The sequence below is a fragment of the Protopterus annectens genome, chromosome 7.part0, assembly GCF_019279795.1.
Source record: "Protopterus annectens isolate FY-2018-M chromosome 7.part0, PAN1.0, whole genome shotgun sequence".
Classification (NCBI taxonomy): Eukaryota; Metazoa; Chordata; order Ceratodontiformes; family Protopteridae; genus Protopterus; species Protopterus annectens.
In genome coordinates this window covers 298,915,897-298,929,223 of record NC_056739.1, presented here as the reverse complement: position 1 = coordinate 298,929,223, position 13,327 = coordinate 298,915,897, and the positions used below count along the sequence as shown (strand labels likewise).

Here is a 13,327-nt window from a genome sequence, read left to right as displayed (position 1 = left end):
GGAAAATAATTGCTAGTGGATGTCCTGGTAAATGAAGCTTTGAGTTGCCTAACCATCACAAATGCCCAGTGATACTTGCCTTTCTGTAGTTATCTATCTCTCTTGCTTCACCAAAGGATCGGTACCTGACTTTTGACAATCACAGCAGCTGCCAAGAAAAAATGACTGTACAAAGAAACCATTTCCTTCAGCCATTTTTAATAACAGCAGTCCTAATTGACAAAGAAGGATATAGCCAGAAGCATTGTTAGAGTGGAACAAAGGGGGCAGCTGCCCTGGTTACAAGGTGTTTGGGGATATGGTCAGTAGATGCTGATCACTCAATAGTGCAGTACTAGCATTCATTTCTGTAGCAGCATGCTTGAAAGCTGCTACAGAAATCTACATGCTTTGCTGTAAACAAACCCAATCAAATCCCCCAGTTACTGCACTAAAAGAACTAAATTGGTTAGAACTTCCTATCATCTTACCTGCACCCAATTAATCACAGCACTGTAACGATTGGGGAGAGATGGGCGAAGGCTGCCAGTCTAGTCAAATAGAATTTAATATATAATTCTGGCATTTGTAAATAAATGTAAAATGCAGGCATGTTTTCTTGAGTGTAAAAGAATATTGTGAAATGTGGAACTGCAAAATATGTGGCAATATTGCACTCTACTAGCCCTGTAAAGCATGTTATGACCCTTTCATGTTAGAATTTAGCTCCCGTGCATCTGGATGAAGGTTTCATGCCCTTTGTTTTAAGGCTAAAGTTTATGACCAGAATTTAGATGTGGAATGTGCTTTATTGCTCTGGTTTCTGTTAGACTATTCATGTGAAATGACTTATATTGTTGTAAGTTTCTGTGCAGGTGTTAGATTGCTAAATAATGCAGTTTGTGGCCTGAGAACTCAGACCAGGTGTTAAGATGATGCAATATGAATACTGGGAAAACCTAAGTGTCAACATGATGTAATTTGGGAGGGCCTTAGAGACATGTTTGTTAGTAATGTTTAAATACTATTATCACAAGAGACTGTAAGCATTTTGATGTTGGATGTCCAATTTATCAGCATTCTGCCTTATGCTCACATGTAAGTTTTAGCACTGTGATTTCTTGTAAGAATAGTTAAAGCTAGTAAAGATTAATTAGGTATTTTTCTTTGAAATAAGACCTGTCCTACTGTATTATTTTAAGTTTCAGTGTGATCTGTGAACTCATAGATATCTCTGTGGTATAGTAGTTTTGTCTTGTGTTTTAATTATTTATTATTAAATATTTTAAAACCTTCTACCTGTGGCTCGTTTATGTAGAGATAAAGTATGCTTTAGAGTACAGTATATATTTATAGAGTTTACTGTCTAAGCCCTTCCAATAAGCCTAGACTGAATAGTCACATTACCTTTGGATAATAATATTGCACAGTAATAACTGGACACCCTTTTAAGGGCCTTTTATTAGCTGATATTATTAACTGGGTGGTGGCAGGAATTACTACCATAATGGTCTGGGTAATAGGGGCACAGCTGGAGAATCTGTGTCAGCCTTTCCCAGGAGTGTCTGTGAAGTTGTATAAATACTTATCTCAAAGTGTGTTTGTGTTGTGTCAGCTACCTCGGCAGAGACATGAAGCACTGGTTGGACAGAGAGGGTACTGGAGGTTTTAGCTTGCCCAGTTAGGCTGAGACCTGGACCCTATAGCTGTGCCAGTGGGGAGTCTTATTGGGGACCTGGTGAGCAAGGGAGCAACCAGCCCTAGACTGACTGTGATCTCTGTGTGCACTTAAGAAAAATTGTACTTTACTGTGTGTATTAGTTATCCTTTCCTCTCTTCTATGAGACAACCTCCCTGGTGTTAGTGGTGAGGATTGAGGCTCCTTGATTGCTGGGCCAGGGTACAGTCATCACAAGTGTTTGGCAGTGGTGGGATCTACTTCACATACTAATTGGCTTGTAGTGGTGTGGGGTAGAGCAAATTCCTGTAGCTTATGTACAGTGATCTCTAAAAGTGTTTTGTGCTCTAAAACAGCCATGTAGTGTATACTCAGAGTTAAGATCACAATAGTTTTATTTCTTTTGTTAGCTTAGTGTTAGTCAGGGTGAGCAGTCAGCATGTCAGTAGAAAAGTATGGAAAGCTAACAACGAGTCAGCTGGTGGAGATGTGCCAGGTTAAGGGACTGGTGCATGGAAACCTGACTAAAGCAGACCTGATTGCAGCCTTGGTTACAGCTGCATAAGAAAACAGCAGGCTGGAGGACAATCAGACTGACAGTGAAGATACAATATCCTCGTAGAATGGACAGCTCAACCTTTCTGCACTGGACTTAAAAATCCAGCTGGAGCTAAAGAGACTTGAGTTGGAGGCCAGGCGTATGGAACTAGAAGCAGCCGAGAAAATAAGGAGTCTACAAGCTGAGGAAAATGAACGGCAGAGGAGGCATGAGAGGAAAATGCTGACTCTTCACCAGAGTCATGGAGGTAATGAGGAAGGGAGTAACCAGACCCCAGAAGCACAAAAGGTCAGTAAATTTCTTCTACAGTTTAAAGAGGGGGATAATTTTGATAGCTTCATTCATGTGTTTGAGTGGGTATGTAAACAGTATGAAGTTGACCAAGGGCTCTGGGTACAGTTCCTGACCCCCTTACTCCATGGCAAAGCTGCAACTTCTTTAGCAAAAATGCATGACACTGACTGTTTTGATTATACTGCTGTAAAAAGGCATTTATTAGAATATTTTAAGCTAACACCTGAAATGTATAGGAAAAAGTTTAGTGAGCATAGACACAAGTCAGATGAAAGTGTGTGTGAATATGTTGCTGAACTGATCACTTATTTTCATAGCTGGGTGAGTGGATGTCTGGTCACCACATCTGAAGGGCTGGCAGACCTTTTGATAAGGGAACATGCCCTTAGCACTTTCCTGAGGACATGAGGATCTGGCTAGCTGATAGACAGTGTGCTACTTCAGAGGAGTTGGGGAAGAAGGGAGACCTATACCTAGCAAGCAGGGCAGCCCTGCACAGGAAAGTTACCCCCAGTACTGCACATAGGTCTAAAGGAACCCATGGTGGGCAGCACAGACTGCCCCAACAGAATCCGCCAGTAGCAGGGGAAGCCACTAGTCCAGGTACGTGTCCAGGACCTAGGGTGAAATGTTTTGAATGCAACATGTGGGGCCATGTGGCATACAGATGTCAATGGAGGCAAGGTGGGGAGCCAAAGGTAAGGGAGTCACTGAGTGAGAAAGACAAAATGCCAACAGTGGGTTGTCTTGAGACAACAGGGATATGGAACTACCATCCTGCAGATTTCCTGAGAGGGAAGGATTTGGATGAGGCAGTACTATGTACTTATGCAGTTACATGCAGTGAGGCTAGGAGACAAGCATGTGGGTCTGGTAGCCTGGGGGAGACCCAGACAGACTGCATACTTGCAGCCAGGACTGCTGAGGTGGTTACTTCAGGGAGTGAGCTATGCTGTAGCAGTGAGACTGAATGTGAGCCACAGCTGCTTGTGGGTACTGATGTTCCCTTGGACAGGGTAACTGCAAAGGTAGAGGTGAGTAGTATTACCCAGGCTGACAGTGAGGCACCGCTGTCAGAGGATGCCAGACTTCCTGTGGAAGGGGAGCTAGGAATGGTTACAAGGGGAGACTTGAGACAGGCTCAGCTCTCAGACCCTACATTGCAAGGCCTGAGGCAGGTAGATAGGGAGGCACCTAATTCTCAAGGGAAGGGGGAATCAGTATACTGGAACAAAGGGTTACTGTACAGAGAGTGGACCCCTGAGGGAGGGCTGGAAGGTGACAAGTATAGCAGTTGGTAGTGCCTAGAGCTTACCATCTGGCACTTCTAGCCATAGCCCATGATATTCCCTTTACAGGTCATACGGGCATAAAATGTACAAAGGGGCATATTATGCAAAACTTCTATTGGCTTGGAATTTCCAGAGATGTACCAGGGTACTGCAGGACCTGTAAGCAGTGCCAAAAGGTAGGCAAGGCAGGAGACAAGGTGAGAACTCCTTTGATGCCTTTGCCTGTGATTGAGGAGCCATGTCAGAGGGTAGCTATGGATATTGTGGGTCCTCTGAGTACCCCAAGTTCCACAGGGAAAAAGTATATCCTAGTGATTGTAGATTATGCTACATGATACCCTGAGGCAGTGGCTTTGTCCTCCCTTGAGGCAGAGAAGGTGGCAAATGCTTTGCTAGAGATGTTCAGCAGGGTAGGTTTCCCCAAAGGAAATACTGTCTGACAGAGGTGCCAATTTTATGTCAGACCTTCTGGCTTGTCTGTGGAAGTCCTGTGGGGTGAAGCACATGAAGACCACCCCCTATCATCCCCAGACTAATGGTCTTGTTGAGAGGTTAAACTCTACAATCAAGTCCATACTATAGGCATTTGCAGATCAGTTTAAGAGGGAGTGGGACAAATATTTGCCCCATCTGTTGTTTGCTTACAGAGAAGTTCCCCAGGAGTCGACAGGCTTTACACCCTTTGAGTTGCTGTATGGGCATAGGGTGAAGGGACCTTTAGATTTAATTTGAGATGAGTGGGAAGGTGAGTGTGAGTCTCACAAGGAGTCTGTTGTGGCATACATCCTAACCCTCAGGACAAGGCTCAGGGAACTCATGGGCTTGGCCCAGGAGAACCTGGCAGAAGCCCAACAACAGAAAAAGGTGTGGTATGACAGGAATGCTCGAGCTAGAGAGTATGCTGTAGGGCAGCAGGGGATGGTTCTCATTCCTGTCAGACACAACAGGTTGCAGGCAGCTTGGGAGGGACCCTACAAGATGGTAAGAAAGATAAGTGATGTTAACTACATGGTGGAAGTGCTAGGTTGATGGCAGAGGCACAAATTGTACCATGTTAACATGATGAAACTTTACCATGATAGGGAGGCCCTTGTGCTGAGCATTTGTAGTGGATTGCAGGAGGAGTCTGAGAGAAATCTTGTGACTGATCTCCTCAGTGAGGCTCGGGCTGACACCTCGGTGGAAGGGGTAGCAATGTCCCAGGTTTGAGAAATCCAAGAAGTGCTGTAGGAGTTTGGGGGCATGTTCACCGGGAATCCAGGGAGCACCCACCTGGTGCAGCACCAGGTGGATACAGGACCCCAAAGGCCTATCAGGCAGGCCCCTTATATGGTAGCTGAGAGAGTCAAACAGATTCTGAGGGAAGAGGTACAGGAGATGTTGGAACTAGAGGTGATTCAAGAGTCCAACAGTCCCTGGGCCTCACCAGTGGTGTTGGTGCCAATGATGGATGGCAGCAACATGTTCTGTGTGGATTACAGGAAATTAAATAGTCACACAGAATCGGATGCTTACCCCATGCCTAGAACAGATGAGGCCTGGGAGCAGCTGGGTGGGGCTAAGTATCTTACAACCATTGATCTTACCAAGGGTTACTGGCAGGTGGCCTTGACTCCCAGTGCTAGAGAGAAGTCAGTATTTGTGACTCCTTTTGGCTAGTATGAGTTCACAAAGATGCCCTTTGGGATGAAGAATGCCCCAGTGACTTTCCAGAGGCTGGTATATCATATTTTAACAGGAGCAGGAGGGTTTTCCCTTGCTTACATGGATGATATTGCTATCTACAGCCATTCCTGGTAAGAGCACCTTCAGTATGTCAGGGAGGTGCTAGGCAGACTACAGAGGGCAGGGTTGACCATTGGGTGGGGCTGTACTTAGCCAGATTTCTTCAGAGGGAGAAGAGCACCCAGTGGTTCATCTCAGTCATAGGCTCCAACCCAGGGAGGAATGCTATGCAGCGTTAGAAAAGGAATGTTTAGCCATAGTGTGGGCAGTACAAAAACTTCAGCCTTATCTGTATGGAAGAAAATTCACTGTGATGACAGATCACAAGTCTCTAACATGGTTAAACAGAGCCAGTCAGCAAAATGCCAAGTTGCTAAGATGGAGCTTGGGGTTGCAGGCATATGATATGTCAGTGCAGCACCACAGTGGGAGTAGCAATACCAATACAGATGGGCTCTCAAGACAGGGAATGGGGTGAGGTACACCCAGATAGACCTGACACTCTCAAGCAATGTTTCTCAAGGGGCACTTGAAAAACTTGCTTGAGTTCCCCGGGGGAGGAGAGATGTGATTACTGGGGAGAGATAGGCAAAGGCTACCAGCCTAGTCAAATAGAATTTGATATATAATTCAGGCATTTGTAAATAAATGTAAAATACAGGCATATTTTCTTGAGTGTAAAAGAATATTGTGAAATGTGGAACTGCAAAATATGTGACAACATTGCACTCTACTGGCCCAGTGAAGCATGTTGTGGCCCTTTCATATTAGAATTCGGATCCAGTGTGTCTGGATGAAGGTTTCATGCCCGTTGTTTTAAAGCTAAAGTTTATGACCAGAATTTAGATGTGGAATGCGCTTTATTACTCTGTTTTCTGTTAGACTATACATGTGAAATGACTTATATTGTTGTAAGTTTCTGTGCAGATGTTAGATTGCTAAATAATGCAGTCTGTGGCCTGAGAACTCAGACCAAGTGTTAAGATGACGCAATATGAATACTGGGAAAACCTAAGTGTCAACATGATGTAATTTGGGAGGGCCTTAGAGACATGTTTGTTAGTAATGTTTAAATACTATTTCTCACAAGAGACTGGGAGCATTTTGATCTTGCATATCCAACTTATCAGCACTCTGCCTTATGCTCACATGTAAGTTTTCGCACTGTGATTTCTTGTAGGAATAGTTAAAGCTAGTAAAGATTAATTAGGTATTTTTCTTTGAAATCAGACCTGTCCTACCGTATTATTTTAAGTTTCTGTATGATCTGTGAACTCTTATATATCTATGTGATGTAGTAGTTTTGTCTTTGGTTTTAATTATTTATTATTAAATATTTTTAAAACGTTCTACCTGTGGCTAGTTTATGGAGAGATAAAGTATGCTTTAGAGTAAATTATATATTTATAGAGTTTACTGTCTAAGCCCTTCCAATAAGCCTAGACTGAATAGTCACATTACCATTGGATAATAATATTGCACAGTAATAATTGGACACCCTTTTAAGGGCCTTTTAGTAGCTGATATTATTAACTGGGTGGTGGCAAGAATTACTACCGTATGGTCTGGGTAATAGAGACACAGCTGGAGAATCTGTGTCAGCCTTTCCCAGGAGTGTCTGTGAAGTTGTATAAATACTTATCTCAAAGTGTGTGTGTGTGTGTGTGTGTGTGTTGTGTCAGCTACCTGGACAGAGACACTAAGCACTGGTTGGACAGAGAGGGTACTGGAGGTTTTAGCTTGCCCAGTTAGGCTGAGACCTGGACCCTATAGCTGTGCCAGCGGGGAGTCTTATTGGGGACCTGGTGAGCAAGGGAGCAACCAGCCCCAGACTGACTGCGATCTCTGTGTGCACTTAAGGGAAATTGTACTTTACTGTGTGTATTAGTTATCCTTTCCTCTCTTCTATGAGACGACCTCCCTGGTGTTAGTGGTGAGTATTGAGGCTCCTTTATTGCTGGGCCAGGGCACGGTCGTCACAAGCACAAAAAATAATAAATAGTCCTACAGCCTGCCCAGCTCTTAGTACAATTCTCCAAAACTACACCGCACAACATTCCTTTAGATCAAATGATAAACATCATTAACATACCCAAACAAACAAATCTGCAGTTCACTCCCTGTACTCTAGCATGGTAGCAAAACCTCAAACTTATTCATTGTGACAATAAAGTCTTCACCCAACCTCCACATGTTCATAACTTCTTTAAAAACATTCCTAATTGCTGGCTCTGATCATGCTCCATACTAGGCTAGTCCGATTCTATAATCCATTTTTCTTTTTCATTCCACTTGCATATTCTAACCATAGTTATATATTTCACCCTATTTTACTTGCAGCCTTCCTATCCCTTCACTTCCTCCAGCTATAATCATTTTTCATTTTTCTGATATATTATCTTACTACCATTCCTGTTCCACTTCTGAAAATTGTACTCAGTTATTCTACCAAAGCACATATCCTTCAAGAACTCATTTGCAATTTGTAAGTATCTCTTCCTCTATTAACTCTATTAAAGTCAGTGGTGAATGATCTGCGCACACAGGTCGACAGCAACCTTAACTTTGATCAGCATGTCTCCACAGTGGTAAGAAGGGCATTTTATATTGCTCATCTCATAAGCAAGGACATTGCCTCCAGAAAAAAAGAGGTTATAACACCCTGTACTCTTCCCTCATCAGGTCAATAATAGAGTATAATTCTCCCTTTTGTATGTTCCTTTCCAAATACCTGCAGCAATTGGAGAGATCACAAAGGTTCCTTACAAAGGAAATTCAGGGTCTTCTTATGTAGACAGACTAAATTGTCACTTTACTCTGTGTCGTACAGACTGGTCAGAGGTGACCTGTGCCTTGCATATAGAGCAATCTCTGACCCAGTTTTAATGGAAATGCTGCACATTCACAATTCAAATGGCAGATGGGTCACTCGCTCAAAGGACCTTAACCTGGTATGTGACATCAACAGAACTTGCCAGAAAGACAGATTTGTCTCACAGAGGTTGCCCTACCTTTGGAACAAGCTTTCTCATTCATGTTAAGCAAACCCTCTTATTGGCCCTATTTAAGCATAATCTGGACAATTGGATGGATAACCAAAAATTCATCCTAGTTATCCACCTGTGTACATCTTGGACAGGGGCAATAGGTGCTGATTTTAGTGTCTGAACCAGACAGCCTTAGGAACATGGATTGAAGTTGGCTAAGCTTGTAAAGGTCCCGGAGCCATAAGTAGTCTCCTATGATCCTATGATTCCTGTTCCACTACCGAAAATCTTACTCACTTCTTTTTCTACCAAAGCACATATCATTCAAGCAATCATTTGTAATTTGAAAGTAACCCTTTATGCACATACTTTCTCTTCACATGTATACACTTATTTCTTTACTTACTATTCATCTTTGACACTCTTTGTCAACTTATTAATAATCATTTTCTAAATGAACCACTGTTTATCTCTTTTGAAACTGTATTTTCCCTGCTTATCTTACATTTGCTTCCTTCTCACTCTCTCTCTCTCTCTCTTCACCTCTTCTAATTTAAAAAATGTAAGCTTTGTTCTTCACTAAACAATCTTACTATTTCTGTGGTTATCCCATATTATATTGCATTGTGTGTTATTTATAAAAGTAACAACCTTTATAATTCAGTTTTATTATAATTGTACTTTTAAAAATGGCAATCCATATCATATGTTTATATTTGCTGTATTCTACTGCTTTGTGTTCACGCAACATGTCCATAGGTTCATAGGTGCATACTAAGCTTATGACCACTGGGGCCTTTACAGGCTTAGCCATGCAACCCAAATGTCTCCAATAAGTTATTGTGCTTTAGAGGCTATTATTAAGGCAGTATATGTTAGCTAAGGCATGATTTAACTACTGCCTCTGTCCATCAGAGATATAGGTGCCAGACCAGAGATACATTTCTAGTTTCCCGTCCACTGGTCCAGGTTACACTTGAACAGTGTTAAGGAAGGGCTTTGCTTCAGATGGATGTGAAGACTGTTCCAGAGAATGGAAATTCTCAGAGACACATACTTGTCCCTCCAAAATGTGTTATTTATCTTGTAAGCAAAATTTAAGTCCTTGGATTTAGTAGTTTTAATGCTGTTTATTTTGTGGATTTGCAAAAGGTCCATCGGAGTGGAGTCCATGTACGTCTTGTATGCCAGACATAGATCACCTCTCAACAATATGTAGGAAACAGAGTGCAGAGATATGGGTTTGAGATCATCTGCATAGGATGTTTTGTTTACACTCTGCATTCTTTTTGTAATGAACCTCTGTGAACATTCCAGTTGTTGCATGTGCCTAATCATGTACATACGTAAGGGGGTACTATGCATCAATTATGAGTCTGAAGAGGCCTGACTAAAGACACACAATGGCCTCCCTGGACCTGGATGCCACACCCTTACTTACAAACTGAGCAACACAGAATGTCTTTCTTACTACCTTAGACAAACATTGGTCAAAAGCCAGGTTACTACCTACATGCATCTCCAAGTCCCTGACTACTGGGTCTACTCTTGGGGTATTTTATTGATGAGGTAGTTTCCTGGGGTGGCCAACTTCCCAAAAGGTATTATCATATATTTCTTGGCATTGAGTTTTAAGCTCTGGCTTTAGTTCTAGTCATTTGTCTATTTTAGACCTTCCTGCAAGATATTTGTGTCTTGGGGCAATTCAATGACTGCTCCTAGTTTGCAATCATCTGCATTACATGATCAGCCAGAGACCCATGACATTGGCCTTGACTTCCAAGAAATTGTCAAAAAGGAATGGTCCCAGCACAGATCTCTGAGGGAGTCTGCTGCTGATAGGCCCCTTAATGGAGATGGTCACCTCATCCTAACTTCTTGGGTCCTGTCTATGAGCCGGTTGGCTATCTAGTGCATTACAAAGGGGTTAGGCCTAATTACATGAATTTATTAAAAATGCCTGAGTGGAGGGTTGTATCAAATGCCTTAGCTAGGTCAAGGTAGGCTGTATGCACCATTTTACCTTTATCCATTGTGTTTGTGACCTTTTCAAAGAAGTCCTTAACATGCCATTGTTGAAACCAAACATGTTTGGGTCCTATGTCTGAAGGCTTCCTATGTCATTATCAGTCATTTCCATGATGGTTCTTAACATGGTTTTACAGATGAGACTACTCAGACTACTGCAGCTGTAGTTCCCAGGATTCACTGCAGCCCTCCATTCACATGACACAAATCCTGTTTGGAGGCAACTGTTGAAAAGTGACTCCAGTGGCCCCGATAAGTCATATTTCAGACTGTTTAGAAAGCATCTCAGGGTATTATTGGAGCCCATTATACTTTGTTTTGGGCTTTAAAAGGCTCATTTATTACCTCTTCTCTGTTGATAATTGGTCTAGTTATGTTTGATGGTATTTCCTGGTGAGCAGTTGGGGGGGGGGGGTGAAGTTTTAACAAATTTGTCAGCCACTAGATTTGCTATATCTTCCAGCTCAGTGAATGTTGCTCCATTCGTAACCAGTTCAGCACACTGTTGTGTGTTGCATTTAAGGTTATGAGCAGAGCTAAATTTAGCCTTGTGGTTGTCCTTGGTCTGGGAAGCTCTCTTAACCTCAGAATTGGGTTTGTTGGTCTTAATTTGCTCTCTCAGTAACTGCACATGTGTCTGCATCCTCCAAGGTGAGGAGCACTTGGAGGGAGTAGAGCTTCTTGTTTAGACTTTTGGCATTGAGCACTAATACCTTTAGATTGCATTGGATAGGTTCTGTTATCTTGAAATGTTTATCAATTTAGCATTGCCTAAAAAGGCTCAGTGGATGGAGGACCATGTTTTCACCAATATTCAAAAGCCTAGAGGGGACAGGTGCAGACCATCCTTGGGAAAGAAACTTGATATTTTGACCATATCCTCTTATGCTGACAAATTCATTTCCCCCCTAGAATGACATCGGAAACTAAGCTAATTTTTAAAGTCAAACATTTTTTTTTTTGTATTGTGGCATTATTCTTGCTGAAAGAAGAACGCTGCTCAATGCTTGGCACATATCAGCCCGTGACAAATAATCTGAGAGCTCCATAATGTCTCTCTTCATGTTGCCAAGGGAAGTATAAGTAAGTATTAGGCTAGCTGCCCTTGCAGGCCATTTTAAGCCTAGCTAGTTTCCATTTTTGTGCACAAAATAACCTGTCACATTTGGTTATAGATTAGACTTGTCCCTCCCATGATCAATAACTGTATATTATGTCTAATAAGAATAACTGGGCTCATACCATAGATAATTTGAGGGGACCAATGCATGGGATAAATTATTTAGGAGCTGCATCTGTCCATTAGTAGTACATATACACCTACATGGACTATGACTGAATTGTGCTAGTACCTGTGGTGCAGTGACTTGAGTGCATGTGTAATTTGTTGTATCCTGGCTCCTGATTGGCTGTTGACTGTTATTTTCTCCTTGTTCAGCCAGGTGAGAGAGGCATCAGTATGTCACACAGTGGAGTCCCCATGACTAGAATACTGGGTATTGTGTTGACTTGCTTTATGGGCTTAGTAGATAAGGCTCCACTTGGTATGACTGTATGTATGGTGTTAGGTGTTGTTTTTATAGAGTGCCTTTGAGTTTGCTGACTAAGATTTTTACAAGTGGAGTACCAGGGATGTCTTTGGGTTTAGGAAGATTGCATTTAAGTACCTCAACATATTTTAGTCTTTGTGTGGGGTGCATACTATGTGTGGTGGGTATAGCATGTGTGTTTCTGACAATCTGGTTGTTATTCTGAGTGCCTGCATGTGAGAATTTTATCTTCATTGACAATGCATGTTTACATCTCTATATGTTGGGTCTATTTCTTTAAAGATTAAATTGTTGTCAGTGAACATGTGACAGTTGGTACATTGTCTCAGGATGCCCATATCCCCCAAACTGATTGCAAAGAAATTGAGAAAATGCAGGTCTTTTATTAGTTGAACAACAATCAGGCTACTACCTACTGCTACTAGATGCAAATTCCTAAGTCCTATTAATGTAAAAAACACAGTAAAGAGCTTGCTGGAATGCGGAAGTATATTGCAGATTTTCTTCTCAAACATCAGCTGACAATGGGTTATTGCTCAGTCAGGCTTTCTCAGTAAACAAATGTCAATAAATAAAAAAATTCAGGTACTGTTTTTGCTGTCAGGACTTAAGCATTTCAGCACCTCATACATGGTGTAAGTTGTAGCAAGCAGATTACTACAGTTTTGTTTTGTTTTTTTTTATTTTAGTACTGGAGTAGAGGACCCTTTTCTTTTTGTTTTGTTCTCCTCGTGTTAATTAAGAAGACCTGACCAGATCAAGGAACTGACTTTTTTTTGCTCCTAAATTGGGAGTTGAGGGGCACCAGATCAGGGAATCTGACTCCCATTTCCCCACACCAACATCCCAGACATCATAGAACCTAAATTCTTTCCATACATTTTCCTTACCACCATTGCTACACCCCTCCCCCACACTTCTCACCCTCCTCACAGAGACACCTCACCCATTCACATTGTACACCATTCTCACCCATCTTCTATCTAGATCAATAAACAACTACCATGCCTGAAGAAAAACAAAAAGCCCCATCTATCTTCTTAGCATTTCTAGTAGTTGGGAGAGCTGGATGGAAGAGGGGCTATGATATCTGTGAAAAAGGGTAAAAATTGGTAGCTGTTTCTGAGGGTGATAAGTCCAGATAGGGGTTTGGTGAGGAAGGAGAGCCAGGTTAAACAATAATTTTTAATTGAGCTCAGGAAATTCTTTGGATTTTTTTTTGAGATCATCTTATG

General features: G+C 42.0%; 1 long non-coding RNA gene across 2 annotated transcripts in view; it reads left to right on the top strand.

Annotated features, from left to right (window-relative positions):
• LOC122806410 overlaps positions 1-13,327 on the top strand; it is a 485,813-nt gene that overhangs the window by 365,004 nt on the left and 107,482 nt on the right. The window lies entirely within an intron of this gene.